General features: G+C 47.4%; 1 protein-coding gene across 2 annotated transcripts in view; it reads left to right on the top strand.

The window, feature by feature from the left end:
* The window catches only part of CNTFR (ciliary neurotrophic factor receptor), a 700,478-nt gene that overhangs the window by 10,283 nt on the left and 662,889 nt on the right, over positions 1 to 27,306 (top strand). The window contains exon 2 of one of the 2 annotated variants that reach the window (XM_075581850.1): positions 5,142 to 5,184. The exons of the other annotated variant lie outside the window; for it this stretch is intronic. The gene's annotated coding sequence lies outside the window, so the exon portion shown is untranslated. The remainder of the gene's footprint in view (positions 1 to 5,141; positions 5,185 to 27,306) is intronic. 2 annotated transcript variants of the gene reach the window in all.

Here is a 27,306-nt window from a genome sequence, read left to right as displayed (position 1 = left end):
TTACTGTTTTTAGGGTAAGGGGTTAAGGTTACTGTTTTTAGGGTAAGGGGTTACAGTTACTGTTTTTCGTGTAAGGGGTTAAGGTTACTGTTTGTAGGGTAAGGGGTTAAGGTTACTGTTTGTAGGGTAAGGGGTTAAGGTTACTGTTTTTAGGGTAAGGGGTAAAGGTTACTGTTTTTAGGGTAAGGGGTAAAGGTTACTGTTTTTAGGGTAAGGGGTTAAGGTTACTGTTTTTAGGGTAAGGGGTTACGGTTACTGTTTTTTAGGTAAGGGGTTAAGGTTACGGTTTTTCGGGTAAGGGGTTAAGGTTACTGTTTTTAGGGTAAGGGGTAAAGGTTACTGTTTTTAGGGTAAGGGGTTAAGGTTACTGTTTTTAGGGTAAGGGGTTAAGGTTCCTTTTTTTAGAGTAAGGGGTTACAGTTACTGTTTTTCGTGTAAGGGGTTAAGGTTACTGTTTGTAGGGTAAGGGGTTAAGGTTACTGTTTGTAGGGTAAGGGGTTAAGGTTACTGTTTTTAGGGTAAGGGGTAAAGGTTACTGTTTTTAGGGTAAGGGGTAAAGGTTACTGTTTTTAGGGTAAGGGGTTAAGGTTACTGTTTTTAGGGTAAGGGGTTACGGTTACTGTTTTTAGGGTAAGGGGTTAAGGTTACGGTTTTTCGGGTAAGGGGTTAAGGTTACTGTTTTTAGGGTAAGGGGTAAAGGTTACTGTTTTTAGGGTAAGGGGTTAAGGTTACTGTTTTTCGGGTAAGGGGTAAAGGTTACTGTTTTTAGGGTAAGGGGTGAGGGGATACAGTACCTACGACATCGAAACTGTCCGGCCGGCCGATACTTTGCGAAACAATTTTTTTTTATTTTGCCGCACGACGGACGGGTCACACACGTGGTTCAGCCAATGAGGGCAAACCGCTCACGTGACGTCATGCACGCCCTCGCCACGCCTCTCTGTCGCGCAATCCTACAGGCCACGGAGAGAGATAGATATCACTAGTTTAAAAAAAACTAATTCTAAGTCTTATTGCACTGAAAGGGTTTGTTGAAACTGCAGCCTGGAAGCGCTACACGCAGACGCTGCGTCTCGCTGCGCGGCTATTACAGGCGATCGTGCAGTTTTAATGTACATTTTAATAATAGTGTGCGGGAACAGGGGGTCTCCTAAGCTGAACCGCATTGATTTCAGCCTCGGGGACCCCTGCTTCCCGAAATAGAGGCCCCAGTATGGGGTTCCGATATTGCCGCCATTTTTAAATCCCCACGTGACCGGGGGATTGAAATACTACAGGAGGTGAAATACACCCCACGCTTCTATCTCGGGAAGAAGGGGGTCCCCGAGGCTGAAATCAATGTGGTTCAGCTTAGGAGACCCCCTGCTCCCGCACACTATTATTAAAATCTTCTGACCTGACCGGGGACCCCCTTATTCCTGAGATGCAGGCCCCAGTATGGGGTGCCGGTATCACCGTAAAGTTTAAATCTCCTGGTCCCGTGACACGTGAGATTTAAACGCATAGGGGGATACCGGCACATTATAATGGGGCCCTGTAACTCAGGAAGTAGGGGGTCCCTGTGTGATAGGATATGGGGAAGGTGTGTGATTGGATATGAGGATGGTGTGTGATAGGATATGGGGATGGTGTGTGATAGGATATGGGGATGGTGTGTGATAGGATATGGGGATGATGTGGGATAGGATATGGGGATGATGTGGGATATGATATGGGGATGGTGTGTGATAGGATGTGTGGGATAGGATATGGGGATGGTGTGTGATAGGATATGGGGACGGTGTGTGATAGGATATGGGGATGGTGTGTGATTGGAAATGGGGAAGGTGTGTGATAGGATATGGGGCTGGTGTGTGATAGGATATGGGGATGGTGTGTGATAGGATATGGGGATGGTGTGTGATAGGATATGGGGATGGTGTGTGATAGGATGTGTGGGATAGGATATGGGGATGGTGTGTGATAGGATATGGGGATGGTGTGTGATAGGATATGGGGAGGATGTGTGATAGGATATGGGGAGGATGTGTGATAGGATATGGGGACGGTGTGTGATAGGATATGGGGATGGTGTGTGATAGGATATGGGATGCTGTGTGATAGGATATGGGGATGATGTGTGATAGGATATGGGGATGGTGTGTGATAGGATATGGGGAGGATGTGTGATAGGATATGGGGACGGTGTGTGATAGGATATGGGGACGCTGTGTGATAGGATATGGGGACGGTGTGTGATAGGATATGGGATGATGTGTGATAGGATATGGGGATGGTGTGTGATAGGATATGGGGATGGTGTGTTATAGGATATGGAGATGGTGTGTGATAGGATATGGGGATGGTGTGTGAAAGGATATGGGGATGGTGTGTGATAGGATATGGGGACGGTGTGTGATAGGATATGGGGACGGTGTGTGATAGGATATGGGGACGGTGTGTGATAGGATATGGGGATGGTGTGTGATAGGATATGGGGATGATGTGTGATAGGATATGGGGATGGTGTGTGATAGGATATGGGGAGGATGTGTGATAGGATATGGGGACGGTGTGTGATAGGATATGGGGACGCTGTGTGATAGGATATGGGGACGGTGTGTGATAGGATATGGGATGATGTGTGATAGGATATGGGGATGGTGTGTGATAGGATATGGGGATGGTGTGTTATAGGATATGGAGATGGTGTGTGATAGGATATGGGGATGGTGTGTGAAAGGATATGGGGATGGTGTGTGATAGGATATGGGGACGGTGTGTGATAGGATATGGGGACGGTGTGTGATAGGATATGGGGACGGTGTGTGATAGGATATGGGGATGGTGTGTGATAGGATATGGGGATGGTGTGTGATAGGATATGGGGATGGTGTGTGATAGGATATGGGGACGGTGTGTGATAGGATATGGAGACGCTGTGTGATAGGATATGGGGATGGTGTGTGATAGGATATGGAGACGCTGTGTGATAGGATATGGGATGGTGTGTGATAGGATATGGGGATGGTGTGTGATAGGATATGGGGATGGTGTGTGTGACAGGATATGGGGATGGTGTGTGATAGGATATGGGGAGGATGTGTGATAGGATATGGGGATGATGTGTGATAGGATATGGGGATGGTGTGTGATAGGATATGGGGATGGTGTGTGATAGGATATGGGGATGGTGTGTGATAGGATATGATGGACGGTGTGTGATAGGATATGGAGACGGTGTGTGATAGGATATGGGGATGGTGTGTGATAGGATATGGGGATGGTGTGTGAAAAGATATGGGGATGCTGTGTGATAGGATATGGGGACGATGTGTGGATATGGGGGCACTGTGTAATAGGATATGGGGATGGTGTGTGATAGGATATGGGGATGATGTGAGAGGATATGGGAATGGTGTGTGATAGGATATGGGGACGGTGTGTGATAGGATATGGGGATGGTGTGTGATAGGATATGGAGACGCTGTGTGATAGGATATGGGGATGGTTTGATAGGATATGGGGATGGTGTGATAGGATATGGGGACGGTGTGTGATTGTATATGGGGATGGTGTGTGATAGGATATGGGGATGGTGTGTGATAGGATATGGGGACGGTGTGTGATAGGATATGGGGATGGTGTGATAGGATATGGGGACGCTGTGCGATAGGATATGGGGACGGTGTGTGATAGGATATGGGGATGGTGTGATAGGATATGGGGACGCTGTGCGATAGGATATGGGGATGGTGTGTGATAGGATATGGGGACGGTGTGTGATAGGATATGGGGATGGTGTGTGATAGGATATGGGATGATGTGTGATAGGATATGGGGACGGTGTGTGATAGGATATGGGGATGATGTGTGATAGGATATGGGGACGGTGTGTGATAGGATATGGGGACGGTGTGTGATAGGATATGGGGATGGTGTGTGATAGGATATGGGGACGGTTTGTGATAGGATATGGGGATGGTGTGTGATAGGATATGGGGATGGTGTGTGATAGGATATGGGGACGGTGTGGGATAGGATATGGGGACGGTGTGTGATAGGATATGGGGATGGTGTGTGATAGGATATGGGATGATGTGCGATAGGATATGGGGATGGTGTGTGATAGGATATGGGGAAGGTGTGTGATAGGATATGGGGGTGATGTGTGATAGGATATGGGGACGCTGTGTGATAGGATATGGGGATGGTGTGTGATAGGATATGGGAATGATGTGTGATAGGATATGGGGACGGTGTGTGATAGGATATGGGGACGGTGTGTGATAGGATATGGGGACGGTGTGTGATAGGATATGGGGACGGTGTGTGATAGGATATGGGGACGGTGTGTGATAGGATATGGGGTTGGTGTGTGATAGGATATGGGGACGGTGTGTGATAGGATATGGGGACGGTGTGTGATAGGATATGGGGATGGTGTGTGATAGGATATGGGGACAGTGTGTGATAGGATATGGGGATGGTGTGTGATAGGATATGGGATGATGTGCGATAGGATATGGGGATGGTGTGTGATAGGATATGGGGAAGGTGTGTGATAGGATATGGGGATGATGTGTGATAGGATATGGGGACGCTGTGTGATAGGATATGGGGATGGTGTGTGATAGGATATGGGGATGGTGTGTGATAGGATATGGGGATGGTGTGTGATAGGATATGGGGATGGTGTGTGATAGGATATGGGGACGGTGTGTGATAGGATATGGGGATGATGTGTGATAGGATATGGGGACGGTGTGTGATAGGATATGGGGATGGTGTGTGATAGGATATGGGGACGGTGTGTGATAGGATATGGGGACGGTGTGTGATAGGATATGGGAACGGTGTGTGATAGGATATGGGGATGGTGTGTGATAGGATATTGGGATGGTGTGGGATAGGATATGGGGAAGGTGTGTGATAGGATATGGGGAAGGTGTGTGATAGGATATGGGGATGGTGTGTGATAGGATATGGGGATGCTGTGTGGGATAGGATATGAGGATGCTGTGTGATAGGATATGGGGATGGTGTGATAGGATATGGGGACGGTGTGTGATAGGATATGGGGACGGTGTGTGATAGGACATGGGGATGGACTGCAGAATTCTTAGCTATTTTCTATTCCGTTCTCTTTTTTTCATCTCCAGCTGATCCTTCTTCGTAGAGGAAATAGAAATGCGCACAGTTGGGGTAGGTTACATTTTCAGGGTCATTGCAATTTCTGAATTGAATTGTACCTTTGGGGGTACACTTTGGAGACTAAAGTAATACAGATTTTTTTTATGCTTTAAGAAAACTAGAATACAGATGATTTATTTGACAAACCATATCGTAAATAGAAAATGTTTGCATTTCTTACATAAACCCATAAATCCATTATGTACTAAATGTCAAATATTATTCCTAATCAGAGGCAGCATCGTCATTTAAGTAAAGAAAATAATTACTTAAACTCCCAACAACCTCATTAATATCTCCCTGTCTCCCACTCTCTCTCTGTCACTCTCTATCTCCCTCTCCCTCTCTCTCTCACTCTCCCTCCCTCTCTCCGTCTATCCCTCTCTCTTGCTTGGGATTTGGGGAGAGTGTGCAGGAGTTAGGGAAAAGTTACAAGGCACATACATAATGTACGTATGTATATATTTATATAGCGCCAAAGACAATACAGTACAGGGAATTATAATAATACAATAAGCGCAATAGGCAAGGAAATCCCTGCCCCGGAGAGCTTACAATCTAACTGGTATGTTGGGAAACTTCAGGAACAGCGGGTGAGGGAATAAGTTCTGTAGATGGCAGTGTGAGAGAGTTCCAAAGGTAAGGGGCAGTGAGGGAAAGGGGTTTAAGGCGAAAGAGCAGTAGAGGGGAAAGGGGATGAGAGAAGAGAAGAGAGGTAGGGCACAGGAGACGAGCAGGGGCATAGAGAGAGATCAAAGCTGATATGAGGAAGGAACAGATGAGTGGAGAGGCTTAAAGGTAAGGCGGACTTATATAATACGATCTTTGTATCTGCGCATGTGGGACTGTCACAGTCTTCTCCTGTAATATCCTATTTACCAGATACTCTGTTTGCGTCCTGTAACTAATAGCACAAAGTAACATTACAAAACGAATGTATTACTGCCAGTGTTTGAGAGTGAGGGAGAGTCACAGGTATAAAGTGATGTATATAGCGCTGAGCACTCTGTAACATTACATTAGGAGGTACATACATTACAACAGGTAAATAGTAACATAAAACTAAAGGAGACCCTGATCCAAAGAGCTTACAATCTAATTATTATGTTGAGAGGCTTACAGACACATTAGGAGTGAAAGTGCATTGTTAGAAGTTCAGACGGGAGGTCAGAATCATCTGGAGTTCGTAGCGGAGGCGCAGAACGTTTAATGAGATGTGTCTTTTAAGAGGGGAATTTTCAGCTGAGCTTGGGGTGAGGAAAGTGAAGGGGCTTGGTGTACTGTATATTGCGTGGGAGAGCGTTCCATAGGTAGGGAGAGAGTTAACGTTCCATACCTCCAGCTAATTAGAGTGTCTGACAAGTGATGGTGGAGATACTGCGTGTCACATGTAAAGTAGATCTGCTAAATGCTTTATCAAAGAGATTTTATCAACACTAGTACTGGGTATCTATGTAAGTGGCGATGAATATGTGTGTGTAATATATAGATACCATATAGTAATCTGAGTAAATTACAGCACACATTAACCAAACCAAGGTTTGAAGAAATTATGAGACAGCACATGAGTCTCTAGTGACAAATATATACATTTGTAGTCCAAGAGAAACACCAACATTTCGGTCCTATGTGAAGGAGGACCTTGTGTGTGTGTGTATGTGTGTTTTGGATATACCCCTGTGCTCCCCAGTTTTGGGTATACCCCTGTGCTCCCAGTTTTAGGTATACCCCTGTGCTCCCCAGTTTTTGGTATACCCCTGTGCTCCCCAGTTTTGGGCATACCCCTGTGCTCTCCAGTTTTGGACATACCCCTGTGCTCCCCAGTTTTGGGCATACCCCTGTGCTCCGCAGTTTTCGGTATACCCCTGTGCACCCCAGTTTTGTGCATGTCCCTGTGCTCCCCAGTTTTGGGTATAACCTTGTGCTCCCCAGTTTTGTGCATGTCCCTGTGCGCCCCAGTTTTGGGTATACCGATGTGCTCCCAGTTTTCGGTACACCCCTGTGCTCCCAGTTTTGGGCATACCCCTGTGCTCCCAGTTTTGGGCATACCCCTGTGCTCCCCAGTTTTCGGTATACTCCTGTGCTCCCCAGTTTTCAGTATACCCCTGTGCTCCCCAGTTTTGTGCATGTCCCTGTGCTCCCCAGTATTGGGCATGTCCCTGTTCTCCCCAGTTTTGGTATACTCCTGTGCTCCCCCGTTTTTCACATACCCCTGTGCTCCCCAGTTTTGGGTATATCCCTGTGCTTCCCAATTTTGGGTATACACCTGGGCTCCCCAGTTTTGGACATACCCATGTGCTCCGAAGTTTTGTGCATATCCCTGTGCTTCCCCAGTTTGGGGCATGTCCCTGTGCTCCCCAGTTTTGTGTATATCCTTGTGCTCCCCAGTTTTGCACATACCCATGTGCTCCCCAGTTTTAGGTATATCCCTTTGCTCCCCAGTTTTCGGTATATCCCTGTTTCCCAGTATTGGGCATACCCCTGTGCTCCCCAGTTTTGGGCACACCCCTGTTCTCCCCAGTTTTGGGCATACCCCATCTGCTCCCCAGTTTTGGGCATACCCCTGTGCTGCCAAGTTTTGGGCATACCCATGTGCTCCCCAGTTTTGGGCATACCCCTGTGCTCCCCAGTTTTGGGCATACCCCTGTGCTGCCCAGTTTTGGGCATACCCCTGTGCTCCCCAGTTTTGCACATACCCCTGTGCCCCCCAGTATTGGGCATACCCCTGTGCTCCCCAGTTATAGGTATATCCCTTTGCTCCCCAGTTTTGGGTATATCCCTGTTTCCCAGTATTGAGCATATCCCTGTGCTCCCCAGTTTTGGGCATACCCCTATGCTTCCCCAGTTTTGGGCATACCCCTGTGCTCCCCAGTTTTGGGCATAACCCTGTGCTCCCCAGTTTTGGGCATACCCCTGTGCTCCCCAGTTTAGGGCATACCCCTGTGCTCCCCAGTTTTGGGCAAACCCCTGTGCTCCCCAGATTTGGACATACCCCTGTGCTCCCCAGTTTAGGGCATACCCCTGTGCTCCCCAGTTTTGGGCATACCCCTGTGCTCCCCAGTTTAGGGCATACCCCTGTGCTTCCCCAGTTTTGGGCATACCCCTGTGCTCCCCAGTTTTGGACATACCCCTGTGCTCCCCAGTATTGGGCATACCCCTGTGCTCCCCACTTTTGGGCATACCCCTGTGCTCCCTAGGTTTGGGCATACCCCTGTGCTACCCAGTTTTGGGTATGCCCTGTGCTCTCCAGTTTTGGGCATACCCCTGTGCTCTCCAGTTTTGGGCATACCCCTGTGCTCTCCAGTTTTGGGCATAACCCTGTGCTTCCCCAGTTTTGGGCAAACCCCTGTGCTCCCCAGATTTGGACATACCCCTGTGCTCCCCAGTTTAGGGCATACCCCTGTGCTCCCCAGTTTTGGGCATACCCCTGTGCTCCCCAGTTTAGGGCATACCCCTGTGCTTCCCCAGTTTTGGGCATACCCCTGTGCTCCCCAGTTTTGGACATACCCCTGTGTGTCCCAGTTTTGGGCATACCCCTGTGCTCCCTAGGTTTGGGCATACCCCTGTGCTACCCAGTTTTGGGTATGCCCTGTGCTCTCCAGTTTTGGGCATACCCCTGTGCTCTCCAGTTTTGGGCATACCCCTGTGCTCTCCAGTTTTGGGCATACCCCTGTGCTTCCCCAGTTTTGGGCATACCCCTGTGTGTCCCAGTTTTGGGCATACCCCTGTGCTCCCCAGTTTAGGGCATACCACTGTATGTCCCAGTTTTGGGCATACCCCTGTGCTTCCCCAGTTTTGGGCATACCCCTGTGTGTCTCAGTTTTGGGCATACCCCTGTGCTTCCCCAGTTTTGGGCATACCCCTGTGTGTCCCAGTTTTGGGCATACCCCTGTGCTTCCCCAGTTTTGGGCATACCCCTGTGTGTCCCAGTTTTGGGCATAACCCTGTGCTCCCCAGTTTTGGGCATACCCCTGTGTTTCCAGTTTTGGGCATACCCATGTGCTCCCCAGTTTTGGGCATACCCCTGTGCTTCCCCAGTTTTGGGCATACCCCTGTGCTCCCCAGTTTTGGGCATACCCCTGTGCTCCCCAGTTTTGGGCATATCACTGTGCACCCCAGTTTTGGGCATACCCCTGTGCTTCCCCAGTTTTGGGCATACCCCTGTGCTCTCCAGTTTTGGGCATAACCCTGTGCTCCCCAGTTTTGGGCATACCCCTGTGCTCCCCAGTTTAGGGCATACCCCTGTGCTCCCCAGTTTTGGGCAAACCCCTGTGCTCCCCAGATTTGGACATACCCCTGTGCTCCCCAGTTTAGGGCATACCCCTGTGCTCCCCAGTTTAGGGCATACCCCTGTGCTTCCCCAGTTTTGGGCATACCCCTGTGCTCCCCAGTTTTGGACATACCCCTGTGCTCCCCAGTATTGGGCATACCCCTGTGCTCCCCACTTTTGGGCATACCCCTGTGCTCCCTAGGTTTGGGCATACCCCTGTGCTACCCAGTTTTGGGTATGCCCTGTGCTCTCCAGTTTTGGGCATACCCCTGTGCTCTCCAGTTTTGGGCATACCCCTGTGCTCTCCAGTTTTGGGCATACCCCTGTGCTTCCCCAGTTTTGGGCATACCCCTGTGTGTCCCAGTTTTGGGCATACCCCTGTGCTCCCCAGTTTAGGGCATACCACTGTATGTCCCAGTTTTGGGCATACCCCTGTGCTTCCCCAGTTTTGGGCATACCCCTGTGTGTCTCAGTTTTGGGCATACCCCTGTGCTTCCCCAGTTTTGGGCATACCACTGTGTGTCCCAGTTTTGGGCATACCCCTGTGCTTCCCCAGTTTTGGGCATACCCCTGTGAGTCCCAGTTTTGGGCATAACCCTGTGCTCCCCAGTTTTGGGCATACCCCTGTGTTTCCAGTTTTGGGCATACCCCTGTGCTCCCCAGTTTTGGGCATACCCCTGTGCTTCCCCAGTTTTGGGCATACCCCTGTGCTCCCCAGTTTTGGGCATACCCCTGTGCTCCCCAGTTTTGGGCATATCCCTGTGCACCCCAGTTTTGGGCATACCCCTGTGCTCCCCAGTTTTGGACACACCCCTGTGCTCTCCAGTTTTGGGCATACCCCTGTGCTTCCCCAGTTTTGGGCATACCCCTGTGCTCCCCAGTTTTGGGCATAGCCCTGTGCTTCATAGTTTTGAGCATACCCCTGTGCTCCCCAGTTTTGGGCATACCCCTGTGCTCCCCAGTTTTGGGCATACACCTGTGCTCCCCAGTTTTGGGCATATCCCTGTGCACCCCAGTTTTGGGCATACCCCTGTGCTCCCCAGTTTTGGGCATACCCCTGTGCTCCTCAGTTTTAGGCATACCCCTGTGCTCCCCAGTTTTGGGCATACCCCTGTGCTCCCCAGTTTTGGACACACCCCTGTGCTCCCCAGTATTGGGCATACCCCTGTGCTCCCCACTTTTGGGCATACCCCTGTGCTCCCTAGGTTTGGGCATACCCCTGTGCTACCCAGTTTTGGGTATGCCCTGTGCTCTCCAGTTTTGGGCATACCCCTGTGCTCTCCAGTTTTGGGCATACCCCTGTGCTCTCCAGTTTTGGGCATACCCCTGTGCTTCCCCAGTTTTGGGCATACCCCTGTGTGTCCCAGTTTTGGGCATACCCCTGTGCTCCCCAGTTTAGGGCATACCACTGTATGTCCCAGTTTTGGGCATACCCCTGTGCTTCCCCAGTTTTGGGCATACCCCTGTGTGTCTCAGTTTTGGGCATACCCCTGTGCTTCCCCAGTTTTGGGCATACCCCTGTGTGTCCCAGTTTTGGGCATACCCCTGTGCTTCCCCAGTTTTGGGCATACCCCTGTGTGTCCCAGTTTTGGGCATAACCCTGTGCTCCCCAGTTTTGGGCATACCCCTGTGTTTCCAGTTTTGGGCATACCCCTGTGCTCCCCAGTTTTGGGCATACCCCTGTGCTTCCCCAGTTTTGGGCATACCCCTGTGCTCCCCAGTTTTGGGCATACCCCTGTGCTCCCCAGTTTTGGGCATATCCCTGTGCACCCCAGTTTTGGGCATACCCCTGTGCTCCCCAGTTTTGGACACACCCCTGTGCTCTCCAGTTTTGGGCATACCCCTGTGCTTCCCCAGTTTTGGGCATACCCCTGTGCTCCCCAGTTTTGGGCATAGCCCTGTGCTTCATAGTTTTGAGCATACCCCTGTGCTCCCCAGTTTTGGGCATACCCCTGTGCTCCCCAGTTTTGGGCATACACCTGTGCTCCCCAGTTTTGGGCATATCCCTGTGCACCCCAGTTTTGGGCATACCCCTGTGCTCCCCAGTTTTGGGCATACCCCTGTGCTCCTCAGTTTTAGGCATACCCCTGTGCTCTCCAGTTTTGGGCATACCCCTGTGCTCCCCAGTTTTGGACACACCCCTGTGCTCTCCAGTTTTGGGCATACCCCTGTGCTTCCCCAGTTTTGGGCATACCCCTGTGCTCCCCAGTTTTGGGCATAGCCCTGTGCTTCATAGTTTTGGGCATACCCCTGTGCTCCCCAGTTTTGGGCATACCCCTGTGCTCCCCAGTTTTGGGCATACCCCTGTGCTCCCCAGTTTTGGGCATACCCCTGTGCTCTCCAGTTTTGGGCATACCCCTGTGCTTCCCCAGTTTTGGGCATACCCCTGTGCTCTCCAGTTTTGGGCATACCCCTGTGCTCCCCAGTTTTGGGCATACCCCTGTGCTCCCCAGTTTTGGACACACCCCTGTGCTCCCCAGTTTTGGGCATAACCCTGTGCTCTCCAGTTTTGGGCATACCCATGTGCTTCCCCAGTTTTGGGCATACCCCTGTGCTCCCCAGTTTTGGGCATATCCCTGTGCTCCCCAGTTTTGGACACACCCCTGTGCTCCCCAGTTTTGGGCATACCCCTGTGCTCCCCAGTTTTTGGGCATATCCCTGTGCTCCCCAGTTTTGGGCATACCCCTGTGCTTCCCCAGTTTTGGGCATACCCCTGTGCTTCCCCAGTTTTGGGCATACCCCTGTGCTCCCCAATTTTGGGCATATCTCTGTGCTCCCCAGTTTTGGGCATACCCCTGTGCTCCCCAGTTTTGGGCATACCCCTGTGCTCCCCAGTTTTGGGCATACCCCTGTGCTCCCCAGTTTTGGGCATACCCCTGTGCTCCCCAGTTTTGGGCATACCCCTGTGCTCCCCAGTTTTGGGCATACCCCTGTGCTCCCCAGTTTTGGGCATATACCTGTGCTCCCCAGTTTTGGGCATACCCCTGTGCTCCCCAGTTTTGGGCATACCCCTGTGCTCCCCAGTTTTGGGCATACCCCTGTGCTTCCCCAGTTTTGGGCATACCACTGTTTCCCCAGTTTGGGCATACCCCTGTGCTCCCCAGTTTTGGGCATACCCCTGTGCTCCCCAGTTTTGGGCATACCCCTGTGCTTCCCCAGTTTGGGCATACCCCTGTGCTCCCCAGTTTTGGGCATACCCCTGTGCTTCCCCAGTTTTGGGCATATCCCTGTGCTCTCCAGTTTTGGGCATACCCCTGTGCTTCCCCAGTTTTGGGCATACCCCTGTGCTTCCCCAGTTTTGGGCATACCCCTGTGCTCCCCAGTTTTGGGCATACCCCTGTGCTCCCCAGTTTTGGGCATACCCTTGTGCTCTCCAGTTTTGGGCATACCCCTGTTCTCCCCAGTTTTGGGCACACCCCTGTGCTCCCCAGTTTTGGGCACACCTCTGTGCTCTCCAGTTTTGGGCATACCCCTGTGCTCCCTAGTTTTGGGCACACCCCTGTGCTCCCCAGTTTTGGGCATACCCCTGTGCTCCCCAGTTTTGGGCATACCCCTGAATGACCGTGAGCACTTTGCCCTAATTATGAAACCTCCCGGTTGGCGTTGCACACGGAGCAGAGAGGTGGCTGCGTGTGTGTGTGTGTGTGCTGACACTGATGGGAGGTTGGAAGCGTTTGCTCTGTGATGTCATTTATTAAACGTGCTCGCTGGCTCGTCCAGCCTGGGCCTTTATTGAGGCCCTTCCTGTAACGATAGAGCCTCGTGTGTCTCTGAAGACTCTTCCTCGCCAGCTGTTCTGTTGCACGGGTCACCAGAATCTCACTGCAGCCTTCTGTACACTTCATCATGTCAGCCTGACAAGCTGCTCGTCCAGCGCGTTTACCCTTTCACTGCCAGAGCAGGCAGCAATGCTTCTCATAGGGGGGTCAAGTGCCTACATTTAACCCATTCAACACGTCACTACCCCTTCTTTCACGTTGGTCCTAGGATGGATCCCCTTAACCCTTTGCGTGTCAGACAGGCATCTTTGGAGTACCCAAAGGGTTAAAGGGTGCTCCATCTGCAAGGGAAATAAAAACGGGGTGTGTCGGGGTACTTCCCATGGCGGAAAAGCAACTGTTTTTTCTTTAATAAGGAGGGCGCCCCTAGATATATGATGGAATATCATGGCATCATATCTCCAATGTACAGATTGACAGTAGATTTGGATCACAAGGTCAGATATTGCACATATTTCCGACTCATTTCTCCTATTTTATTACCCTATTTATTTTTCATATCGGATGCTCCATTCAGGAGATTGAAGCATTTGGAATATTGAAGAGGCAGTCTAGGAAAAGAATAATCTTTTTTTTTCTTTTAATATATGCAGCCTTTGATGACCTTTATTGAAAGCTAATTAGCTAAGCTGACAATCGATTTGTTCTCCCTTGGTCAATCAGCAAAGATCCGGCTTCCCAGGGATCACTAATTGGCTGCCTTTGAGTGTCAATCAATCCTTCAGTCAGTGTAACTCAGCAGCTACAATGTATCCTTATATTACTAAGGTAACATTATCTATTGTTACAGCTTTAAAAATAATTATAAGCATTTCCACATCATTTGAATGTTTCTCGTGACAATGTTTGCAAACATCGTAATCGGAAGATTAAAGCCGGTTTTATTACCCTTCTCTCCTTATTTCACTGTTTGTCACGGGTGTCTCTATAAATGTAATTGCCTTACTATTGGGCTGGAGCAAACAAAACTGACATTCAGCCACACACGCCCCCTTTCTGGGTCCTCGGTGAACCTTAAAATGACTTGCTGCACTTTAATAAACAATTGTTTTAATACGTGCAGCACGTGATTACCTTTAATGACAATGTATTACCTAAGCTGCCGGTCGATTTCTCAGCACAGATCTCGCTTCCCAGGGTTCACTAAATGGCCGCCCTTTTAACCAATCCTTCAGTCAGGGCAACACAGCAGCTACAATCTATTCTTATATTACTAAGGTAACGTTATCTATTGTTACAGTTTGCAGCTCACACTGCTGGGAACATTAGCAACAAATGATCACAAACAGGAAAAGTGTGACAAAGATCTTGCACTGCTGGGGAAGAGTGCTAAAGCCTGCTATAAAAATCAAAGGATGCTCACAATATTTAAAACTCCTAAAAAATTACATTAATAAAAAAAAATGTAATGCAGTAAGTATTATCTAATACTACAGAACTGATTTATAAAAAAGCAAAACAACGTGTAGGATAAAGAATGTTTTGCTTTTTTAATGGAGCGTTCCTATGTTGCCCCAAAAATGGCATTTTATCCTACCGAAGTTGCCCAGTTTCTGCTCCAGTTTTACAGGGGAGAGACCTTCAAACATAGGTGTCATTTGCTTCAATAACCCCTCAAGTGACCGTGTTACCTATTTATATCTTGTGAACAATTGGTGTTTCCTTTTCTTTGGGTCCCCTGGGTTCAAGCATATCAGTTAACTGTTTATGTACCAATCCGATGTCATCAATAGTCAGAGAATAAAACAAATAACGGACTTGTTTTGTGGAGTGATCAGCTGTCTTATATAAAAGTCATTCGCCAGCATTGTGTTTCTTGTCCCTGCTCTGGGGCGGAGGTTTGCAGATAGTCTGTTAGACCAGCACTCAAATAAAATCAACAGGTGTTAAAAAAAACTCCTCGTTAAAGTACCTGCCAGTGCGAAACGCGTAGGAGGTCCATGCACCTCCTTTTTAGCATGTTTTTCTAATAAATTGCTGCTTTATCACCATTTTTGACCCGACTCCCTTAGGCTGTGCGCTGCTTTTCTGTTGTCATTCACATTAAAAAAACATACGGACTCCTGTAAATTCATTTGCTGAAAATCATCCTATTTAATTCAAATATAGGTAGCGTTATAACACATATAAAAATGCCGGTAGAAAAAAAATGTATGTTACAGAAAGGAGAGAGTTAAATAGGCACAGTGTGCATTATGCATTGTGTATGTATGTATATATATAATATATATATATATATATATATATACAGTGGTTGACAAATCACCCAAAAATCTACTCGCCGAACCAAAAAATCTACTCGCCACCTAGTCCCGCTCCCAATCCCGCCCTGCTTGGTGTCAGCCATGAGGAGGTCGCCACGGGGTCAAATCCAGTTGCCACGGGCCTGTATTTTAATGGATTTGTCGAACACTGTATATATATATATATATATCTCATCAAGGAGAAAGTGGTTAAGGGTGAGATATACATCGAGCACTGTGCATTTACCCAGCTTCACCGGAACTTTAATATACCAATGTGTATACTCCTTTGGTCTGTACATGTGATCTATTGTCAGAGATATCTCCTATCTATCTTCTCTGTAAAGAGCTAGTCCCCCAACCCTATTGTGTGGCAAACACAAGCAAGGATATCCTCCTTTACCTATTAGCTGTATGTGGTGATTTTATTTTCATGTTTGTAAGCCCTATTTAGTAATATGTGTTTTATGTTATATGTTTATCCTATATAGATTATTCCGCTAGGGGTGTCTATTAATTGTTTTAATAAATTGTCATATTTTTTTTTATTAATTTGGACACTTGCGCTCATTTTTTGTTTAAATGTAAATATATATATTAAATCCTAATTTAAACCTTATATTGATTCTATTTAGTATTTAAACCACACCTGTGGTTTAACCAATTAGTTCATGTACAGTAGCTGATATAGCAGTTTGGTGGTGTCTGGAGATAAATGATAGTGCTGGTGAGAATTAGTTGGCCAGTATTAATAACAGTGTAATAACTAAAATGTAGTTGTAATAAAATAATAATAATAAACACTGTGCCAAAACCCAATAAAAGTCCAGAGTTCAAACGCGAACTATATCCTGGGTTAAATAGGACGATTTACTGGTAATGCATTTACAGGAGTCGGTAAGTTTCATATTTCTTTTGAGTGTTGATAACCAGTCTTGCCGTGCGGCGACCAAACAGATCGCCAAACTTTCCCGAGCTCATTTTTGTTTATCACGGAAATGTTAAAAGTTTTTTTTTATAAAAGTATATGCAGACGGAGCAGACATTATTTTTATTTTCAATAACGCTGCTGTCGAACAATGCGCCATCGTTAACGCAAAACATCTCACGAACATCTGTCTACATTTCATTGCCAATCGGCGTCTTATAACTTATTAAACATAACATCCCGCTGTCCTGCACCGTTCCCTAACGCAGTAAAAAAATACTTGTTGACAACCCCTGTAATCTGTTGAACCTGAAATTGCCAGGAATTCACATTGGTCCTACACAGAGCTGCAGCGTTTCGTGGTTCCTCTTGGCTGGGAAGTACGGTTATTGGCGTAATATGTTTAGGCTGGCCTGGTCTGGGATTTTTTGTTATTTGGTGAGTTTCTATGATTTATGTTCTATAAATACATGGGCTGTATCCAAAGTACGTGGAGCCCGTGTTTGTAAGATTTGTTGTTATGAGGTAGGCATTATGCGCAGGACATAGAATATTACTCAGATTCTCGCTGGGTGTGTTCGCACATCGTGGGCTTAGCGTAGCCCTTTAGGACAAAAAAAGTGGTTGGAGCCACGTCCCAGCTTCACATCGCAATACCAGTAACCAGCCTCATACTGATGAGACCCAAAAGGTTGAAAGTTGTCTGTGAATAGGTTACTGGCTCTGCACTTCTTTACCCCAGGCTGTGCTCAAAAGCCGTGTAATACGGCAGGCAGAAGCTCATAGGGGGTCCCATGTTAAAATTGATAAGAAGTCAAAAGTGACGCACTGTGTGTGTGCTCATTTGCATGCCATTACCCAGAATCCCTGGCTGCAGTGGAAGCATTGTATGCTAAGAGATAATGGGGAAAGGCAGGGTTGTGCACCTGTGAGACATGTGACTGTGCTAGCACGCGGGATTTGTACGTGTTGTGAGCAGAAAACAAATACAGAATGTCCTGCCATATTCACAGACTGTTCCTTTAGAAGTACACTGCCATTCTGAGAAACGACAGTGGGAATATGTTGTACCCGGTCCTGCGAAATACTCAGTGTCCTACATTGAAATTTGGAAGAATTATGGGAAACTACTTCCCAAAAAAGCGCCAATTACCAAAATGTAACTGAGTAAGCATATCATTGGCTGCCCTCGGTTCACTTTGGTACGGGGGAAACTCTGAGGGGGATAATTACTAAACAGCGCTATGTGAGAGGACCATAAATTGCCCCACTTCTTGCTTAATACACCCAGGAGTGTGCTCATTTTCCTGAATTAGTGTCACCAAGTTAACCCCTGGGGGGGGGGGGGGGGGCAGTATGTTGGTGGCCTCTAACACTGAAGGGGTTAAACTACCTCTCACTAACCTGACGAGATGAGAAAGGTGGCACAGAAAAAAAATGGCCGACCCAATGCAGTGCCCTCCACCTTGTGTGTGGCACAAGGAGGCGAAAGTGCCTGTGTGTTTTGAGTCAAAACAGAACATTTTTATTAGTCCCCCTGGGGGAGACCTGACTATTTATGCACTGATTCCACCGGTCACTTCTTGAAAACAAGGCTTAGAAATGGTGTGTGGGGCTGGATTACCTTTCCCTCTCTCTCGTTAGCAAGAGGATATTGATTCTTTAAGGGGGACCTGCCAGCCCCTTTGCATGAAACAAAGAAAAGCCCGGGCGCTCCCTGATTAAGTTCTTAAGAACAGGGGCAATGTAACAATGGAATTTACAACCTTATAAACAAAGGTCCCCTCTGGTTCGTCTTCTTGTCCTATGGCTCAGACCCCAATAGGGTCCTTATCCAGGATCCTTATTAGTACAGGGATATAGAGAGAGAAAGGGGGAGCACAGGTTGAAGAATTTGGGGTATCTGGAGTATCTAATTAGATATTTGTGGGTGTGTTTGAAAGATATAATAAATCACTTACACGGCCTTGTGTAAATGCTCTCACAGCAAGGTTTACTTGTCTTGGTGTTCCCTCGGTCGGTTGCCTCCTTCTTTTCAGGACTTGGTTTTCTTTCTGGATATCTTCAGCGGTCCTCGGCTTACAATGAGGATGTCTCCCTCGGAGTCAATAGATTAAAAAACAATGTTTTAGAGGGGGATACAGACAGTATTGATAAAGTCCAATGGTATATATATATATTTATATTTATAAGGCAGTAAATACTGCCGGTACTCACACGGGCTAGTGTGAGTACAATCCTAGGGGAAGGTATCTTTTTATCCAAAGTTGATCTTAGCACGTAGTGATCTATAGGTGTATTAGGGGTCTGGTATGTAATGATAAATATAAAATGATACTCACACGGCCTTGTGTGAGTGAATGCACATCAAGGTATCTTTATCTTGATAGTCCCCTCTCTATATAGTCCCCTCTCTTGATAGTCCCCAACTCTTGGAGCTTATTTCTTCCAGATTGAAGTACTGTAAGTGGTCCGCTGTGTCTCTCCTCCTGAGGGAGACATCCTCATTGTAAGCCCCTTTGCATGCCTTTGGTTTTGTAAGAAGAGGTAGGCAACCGCATATGTCGAATTTAGGGAGGGGGTGATGCTACTGGGTGGTATTTAGTACGGCTGAATTTCCTTGCTTTCAAACTGTTAAACGGCTTTCTTTTACCATGGTTTTATTTGTAGTGTCTCCCCTATCATTCCAGCTACAGTATGAAGAGCTTCCATGTCGGTCCCCCAAAAAGTGTCACAAGTTCCTACAACAAATCTATGTTAGTACATTAAAATGGTGTCACATGGACGAGAGCTGGTGCATTTCCCCCGCTGTGTTTCTGTCAATTCTAGTGGAGCTCCGTTTTATTGCAGGTGCGCCCTGGAAGTAAGGGGGTATTCAACAAGTATTCAAATACCCTCCCTGTAAGGTGCAGGATGGGGCCGTGTTCAGAGGAAGAGTGGATTTGTTGTAGGATGTGATAACTGCCCGCAGACCAACATTAGCGTTCTTCATAGATTCAATTGTAATCTAAAGCCCTTTCCAAACCTCTCAAGCGTTAAAATGGATTTGAAGCAAAGGGTGACACTGTGCATGTCATTTCCCAGAATCCCTTGCTGCAGTGGAAGCATTGTACTGCACCGACACACTTTATTCGAGCAAATACCCAGTATGTACCTGGCAGATACCTGGAATGCGCCGCTCCTCACCTCTGACAAGCCCCGTTGCGTTTGCCTTCCCAGCCTGGGTTCATGCCTGGCTGACGGGCGGCTGATCTGTTAAATGATAATGATTAGGATTTAATAGGCTGCAATGCTTCGCGTGTCTACCAGATGGCATAAATTCATGAATTGTAATGCAGTATATATATATATATATACTGTGCAGTATTGCAGCCAGCGGGAATAAAATGCTTCAATCCCTGCTGGAAAATAACTCAATGCACTCGGGCAGAAAACAGTCACAAACCTCAATACACCCGGGTATACCCGAATTCGTGGGACTAGCCGAGCTCGAATAAAGTGTGTCGCCAGTGTATGCTAAGAGATAATGGTGATACGCCGGGTTGCAGGCCTGTCTGAGACATGCGAGTGTGCTCACAAGGGATTTTTCATTTGCTGCCTTCTTCAAGCGAAGAACTCCAATCTTGGTTCCATAATCGGTATCACAACCTACAGCAAATCTACGTTTCTCCAGGACCGGTACGTCTGCTAGAACTTTGAACGACGTCAGGAGAAGAGGATTGCTCAATGAGTGCAGATGTAGCAAGACTTACTGCCGGGGGTCCAATCCAGGTGCATGAATCCCGCAGCGACGTCGCCGCAGAGCAATCTCTAGAGCCGCTGCCTTCAGCTTTTTTAGCTGCGGTTCCGGAAACAGAAAGTCTGTAGATAGTCTGAAGATGGATGGTGAAGGCTCTGGAACAGCACGGGGGGTAGGGGGAAGAGACCCTTCTTCACTGAAAAATTGTGTATCCATTGAGCAACCTCCCAGCTGGGGTGGCGAAGGTAAGATGGTAAAGGAATGAAAAGATAACTGGGATCAGGAAAATTAAATCCTAAATAAAGTGGGTGCATCAACAGCGGGGTATAAGAGGCCTATTGGTTGTATTGCACAACGTACAACAATATCTCAGATTCATCATCTTAAAATTAGAAAACGTATATACTGTACTTTATTAGAAATTTAGGTTGCTTCGATATGTTATGAACAGGGGCAGAACTAGAGGACTGGGGCCCAGTACAGGTTAAGAAAGCTCATCCCCAAACCCTTCCGGTGGAGCGATGTGTGTGCTGCCCTGCGGCAGAGGGGGCCCACTCATGGGGCAATTTTGGCCGGGCACCGATGGACACAGCTAGAGGCTGGGGGACGGGGGGGGGGGGCGGTCCTGTATTACTGTCAGAGCACTATTAGGGCTGTTAAAATAAGTGCCAGAACGGCGTTCCAGCTGTGGGAGGATGGGCCCTGGTGCAACTGAACCGGCTACATGTATATTTGTTCCGCCACAGGCTGTGAAACTGATTCCTTGAGCTGGAGAAGAAATTGAACCTATTCATTTCAGTGCAGCTGAACTATTCTCCAGCACTGGGAAGTGGCTTCAGTTTATTAAACGTGGAACCATAACACAACTTGGAAAGGGGAACCAGAATATACCATTACGTTTGTTTATAGAATACATTATTAATATAAAAGTGCCAATTGTTAAAAGCACTGTCTCCGGTGATGTTCTTAATGGGTTAAATATAATAATAGCTTTATGTCATATAGCGCTTTTCTCCCGATGGGACTCAGAGCGTGTGACAATGACAGCACAGCGCGCGGTGCGCAGCACATAGGAATGTTACAGACACAGCCCCTGCCCAGATGAGCTTACAATCTATGATTTTGGTGCCTGAGGCACAGGGAGATAAAGTGACTTCCCCAAGGTCACAAGGAGCCGACACCGGGAACAGAACCAGGTTCCCCTGATTCAGACCCAGTTTCATAGTTTCCCGAGTCAGTGTCTTTACTCGCTGAGCCGCTCCTACTTCCAGCTGATTACAAGCTTTAAAAAAATGAAAAATACTGTTTATTGAGGGTTTACAACCACAAAACTTCAAGCATCACATTTACCGGTACCTTCAAAACATACTGACACAGAAAAAGATAGCGTCAACTATAACAGCTTTTCAAATGAAATCGTACAGGTAAATTAGGCTCTTTACTTACATGTGTTTATTTAACTGATAATGTTTCTGTAGTACAGTAGTTAAGTACTTTGCATGGGACGTTTAGCTAATCGTGTGTTCTCACACCGCATGTGTAACCTTGCATCATTTGACTAATTGCGAGTCACCTTTTTTGTTTTTGTCGTCCTGTAAAATGATTAAAACACCATCATTAAGCAAGCCACTAAAAGTGACAATATACATCTGCTTAGAATTAATTTCACAGCAGGGTTGCAGCCCGGTCTGAGACTTGTGAAAGTGCTCATTACCCAGAATCCCTGGCTGCACTGGAAGCATTGTATGCTAAGAGATAATGGGGAAGGGCAGGGTTGCTGACCTGTCTGACACGTGTGACTGTGCTCACAAGTGGTATTTTTATTTGCTGACTGCTGTACGGTTGAGGTTTTTTGTCACTTTTTTACTCACAATAACTTCTATAATGTGTGACAGACCCCAGTGGAATTGTAAGGGGGGGTAATGGAATCTTTCTGAGGAGGTCAATTAAATTAATACATGAAACAAGAGAAAGACACACATACACACACACACATACACACACACCCAACACCAACGTGGAGCTTTCTCTTGTGCCGTGAACAATGTAAAAGTATACATCTATAATAAAAATACCACTTGTGAGTAAAAATGGGCAAAAATGTCCAGATTTGTTTTGCGGAATTTCCCGAGCTTTCCATTCACAATCCGTTCCGCGGTGTAAAATTCCGGCAGCGGATTGTTCCGGTTTCAATCCGCGAGGATGAATCCAAAACCGCCATTGGATCCAATCCGCGGACTCTGCAAACCGTTGGAAGTTTATAAGAGTACAATCCAAGGATTTCTCCAATCCAATGGAAGATTGTAAAAGTGATATCCGTGGATTCCGCAATCCGCTGGAAGATTTAACATTTTTTTAAACAAATCTTCCATTGGATTGCGGAATCAACGGATATTACGGTTACGATCCTCTGGTGGATTGCAGAATCAGCGGATATTACGGTTACGATCCTCCGGTGGATTGCAGAATCAGCGGATATTACGGTTACAATCCTCCGGTGGATTGCGGATATTACGGTTACAATCCTCCGGTGGATTGCAGAATCAGCGGATATTACGGTTACGATCCTCCGGTGGATTGCAGAATCAGCGGATATTACGGTTACAATCCTCCGGTGGATTGCGGATATTACGGTTACAATCCTTCGGTGGATTGCAGAATCAGCGGATATTACGGTTACAATCCTCCGGTTGATTGCAGAATCAGCGGATATTACGGTTACAATCCTCCGGTGGATTGCAGAATCAGTGGATATTGCGGTTACAATCCTCCGGTGGATTGCATAATCAGCGGATATTACGGTTACAATCCTCCGGTGGATTGCAGAATCAGCGGATATTACGGTTACAATCAGCCGGTGGATTGCAGAATCAGCGGATATTGCGGTTACAATCCTCAGGTGGATTGCAGAATCAGCGGATATTACGGTTACAATCCTCCGGTGGATTGCAGAATCAGCGGATATTATGGTTACGATCCTCCGGTGGATTGCAGATATTACGGTTACGATCCTCCGGTGGATTGCAGAATCAGCGGATATTACGGTTACAATCCTCCGGTGGATTGCATAATCAGCGGATATTACGGTTACAATCCTCCGGTGGATTGCAGAATCAGCGGATATTACGGTTACAATCAGCCGGTGGATTGCAGAATCAGCGGATATTGCGGTTACAATCCTCAGGTGGATTGCAGAATCAGCGGATATTATGGTTACAATACTCCGGTGGATTGCAGAATCAGCGGATATTACGGTTACAATCCTCCGGTGGATTGCAGAATCAGCGGATATTACGGTTACGATCCTCCGGTGGATTGCAGAATCAGCGGATATTATGGTTACGATCCTCCGGTGGATTGCAGATATTACGGTTACGATCCTCCGGTGGATTGCAGAATCAGCGGATATTATGGTTACGATCCTCCGGTGGATTGCAGAATCAGCCGATATTGCGGTTACGATCCTCCAGTGGATTGCGGATATTACGGTTACGATCCTCCGGTGGATTGCAGAATCAGCGGATATTATGGTTACAATCCTCCGGTGGATTGCAGAATCAGCGGATATTACGGTTACAATCCTCCGGTGGATTGCAGAATCAGTGGATATTGCGGTTACAATCCTCCGGTGGATTGCATAATCAGCGGATATTACGGTTACAATCCTCCGGTGGATTGCAGAATCAGCGGATATTACGGTTACAATCAGCCGGTGGATTGCAGAATCAGCGGATATTGCGGTTACAATCCTCAGGTGGATTGCAGAATCAGCGGATATTACGGTTACAATCCTCCGGTGGATTGCAGAATCAGCGGATATTATGGTTACGATCCTCCGGTGGATTGCAGATATTACGGTTACGATCCTCCGGTGGATTGCAGAATCAGCGGATATTACGGTTACAATCCTCCGGTGGATTGCATAATCAGCGGATATTACGGTTACAATCCTCCGGTGGATTGCAGAATCAGCGGATATTACGGTTACAATCAGCCGGTGGATTGCAGAATCAGCGGATATTGCGGTTACAATCCTCAGGTGGATTGCAGAATCAGCGGATATTATGGTTACAATCCTCCGGTGGATTGCAGAATCAGCGGATATTACGGTTACAATCCTCCGGTGGATTGCAGAATCAGCGGATATTACGGTTACGATCCTCCGGTGGATTGCAGAATCAGCGGATATTATGGTTACGATCCTCCGGTGGATTGCAGATATTACGGTTACGATCCTCCGGTGGATTGCAGAATCAGCGGATATTATGGTTACGATCCTCCGGTGGATTGCAGAATCAGCCGATATTGCGGTTACGATCCTCCAGTGGATTGCGGATATTACGGTTACGATCCTCCGGTGGATTGCAGAATCAGCGGATATTATGGTTACAATCCTCCGGTGGATTGCAGAATCAGCGGATATTACGGTTACAATCCTCCGGTGGATTGCAGAATCAGCGGATATTACGGTTACGATCCTCCGGTGGATTGCAGAATCAGCGGATATTACGGTTACGATCCTCCGGTGGATTGCAGAATCAGCCGATATTGCGGTTACGATCCTCCGGTGGATTGCAGAATCAGCCGATATTGCGGTTACGATCCTCCGGTGGATTGCAGAATCAGCGGATATTACGGTTACAATCCTCCGGTGGATTGCAGAATCAGCGGATATTACGGTTACAATCATCCGGTGGATTGCAGAATCAGCCGATATTGCGGTTACGATCCTCCGGTGGATTGCAGAATCAGCGGATATTACGGTTACAATCCACCGGTGGATTGCAGAATCAGCGGATATTACGGTTACAATCATCCGGTGGATTGCAGAATCAGCCGATATTGCTGTTACGATCCTCCGGTGGATTGCAGAATCAGCGGATATTACGGTTACGATGCTCCGGTGGATTGCAGAATCAGCGGATATTACGGTTACGATCCTCCGGTGGATTGCAGAATCAGCGGATATTACGGGATTGCAGAATCAGCGGATATTACGGTTACAATCCTCCGGTGGATTGCAGAATCAGCGGATATTGCGGTTACGATCCTTCGGTGGATTGCAGAATCAGCGGATATTACGGTTACGATCCTCCGGTGGATTGCAGAATCAGCGGATATTATGGTTACAATCCTCCGGTGGATTGCAGAATCAGCGGATATTACGGTTACAATCCTCCGGTGGATTGCAGAATCAATGGATATTACGGTTACAATCCTCCGGTGGATTGCAGAATCAGCGGATATTACGGTTACGATCCTCCGGTGGATTGCAGAATCAGCGGATATTACGGTTACGATCCTCCGGTGGATTGCAGAATCAGCGGATATTACGGTTACGATCCTCCGGTGGATTGCAGAATCAATGGATATTACGGTTACAATCCTCCGGTGGATAGCAGAATCAGCGGATATTACGGTTACAATCCTCCAGTGGATTGCGGATATTACGGTTACGATCCTTCGGTGGATTGCAGAATCAGTGGATATTACGGTTACAATCCTCCGGTGGATTGCAGAATCAGCGGATATTATGGTTACAATCCGCCGGTGGATTGCAGAATCAGCGGATATTACGGTTACAATCCTCCGGTGGATTGCAGAATCAGCGGATATTATGGTTACAATCCGCCGGTGGATTGCAGAATCAGCGGATATTACGGTTACAATCCTCCAGTGGATTGCAGAATCAGCGGATATTATGGTTACAATCCTCCGGTGGATTGCAGAATCAGCGGATATTACGGTTACAATCCTCCAGTGGATTGCAGAATCAGCGGATATTATGGTTACAATCCTCCGGTGGATTGCAGAATCAGCGGATATTACGGTTACAATCCTCCGGTGAATTGCAGAATCAGCGGATATTACGGTTACGATCCTCCGGTGGATTGCAGAATCAGCGGATATTACGGTTACAATCCTCCGGTGGATTGCAGAATCAGCGGATATTACGGTTACAATCCTCCGGTGGATTGCAGAATCAGCGGATATTACGGTTACGATCCTCCGGTGGATTGCGGATATTACGGTTACGATCCTTCGGTGGATAGCAGAATCAGCGGATATTACGGTTACAATCCTCCGGGGGATTGCGGATATTACAGTTACAATCCTCCGGTGGATTGCAGAATCAGCGGATATTACGGTTACGATCCTCCGGTGGATTGCGGAATCAGCGGATATTACAGTTACAATCCTCCGGTGGATTGCGGATATTACGGTTACGATACTCCGGTGGATTGCAGAATCAGCGGATATTACGGTTACGATACTCCGGTGGATTGCAGAATCAGTGGATATTACGGTTACGATGCTCCGGTGGATTGCAGAATCAGCGGATATTACGGTTACGATGCTCCGGTGGATTGCAGAATCAGCGGATATTACGGTTACGATCCTCCGGTGGATTGCAGAATCAGCGGATATTACGGTTACGATCCTCCGGTGGATTGCAGAATCAGCGGATATTACGGTTACGATCCTCCGGTGGATTGCAGAATCAGCGGATATTACGGTTACGATCCTCCGGTGGATTGCACACATCCGCAGATTGTACTCTTACAATCCTCCAACGGTTGGCAGAATCTGCAGATTGGATTGTAAGTGATAAATCCTGATTTGTGGAAATCCGTGGACGAAAGTAACCGCCCAATCCGCAGAAGAGCCATATCCCACCTCTGCTTGCGAGCACATTTCCATGTATCGGCCCTACCCTTCCCCATTATCTAATAGCGTACAATGCTTCCACTGCAGCCAGGGATTCTGGGTAATGACATGCAGATGAGCACATACATAGTACACATTTCTATATTACATACGCATTTTTGTTATGGCTAAGGCTATCTTACTTCTGTGGTTATACTGGAGATCATAGCCACATGAAACATTTACACCAAAGAAAGGTCCCCTTTTTTCCAGATTACTTTTAGCACCAGAATCTGACATATTGAAAGTCTCTTGGGTTATTAGCAGGGTGAGACCCTGGCAGGGGAGGGCGACGTGGCATTGTGCCCTCCCTCCCGGAGAGGTGCGAAGCTGCGATCACACATTGATTGTTCACTGACATCGTGTCTGACCTGCTTGGTCTTTCAGCTCCAGTGCTTCAGCTATCCAGATAACCTACAGATATTGCTTTAACCCTTTCACGTTCCGAGTGAGACACAGGATATTTT

Source organism: Ascaphus truei, chromosome 1 (genome assembly GCF_040206685.1).
Source record: "Ascaphus truei isolate aAscTru1 chromosome 1, aAscTru1.hap1, whole genome shotgun sequence".
NCBI classification, from domain to species: domain Eukaryota; kingdom Metazoa; phylum Chordata; class Amphibia; order Anura; family Ascaphidae; genus Ascaphus; species Ascaphus truei.
This window is presented reverse-complemented; position numbering and strand designations above follow the sequence as displayed.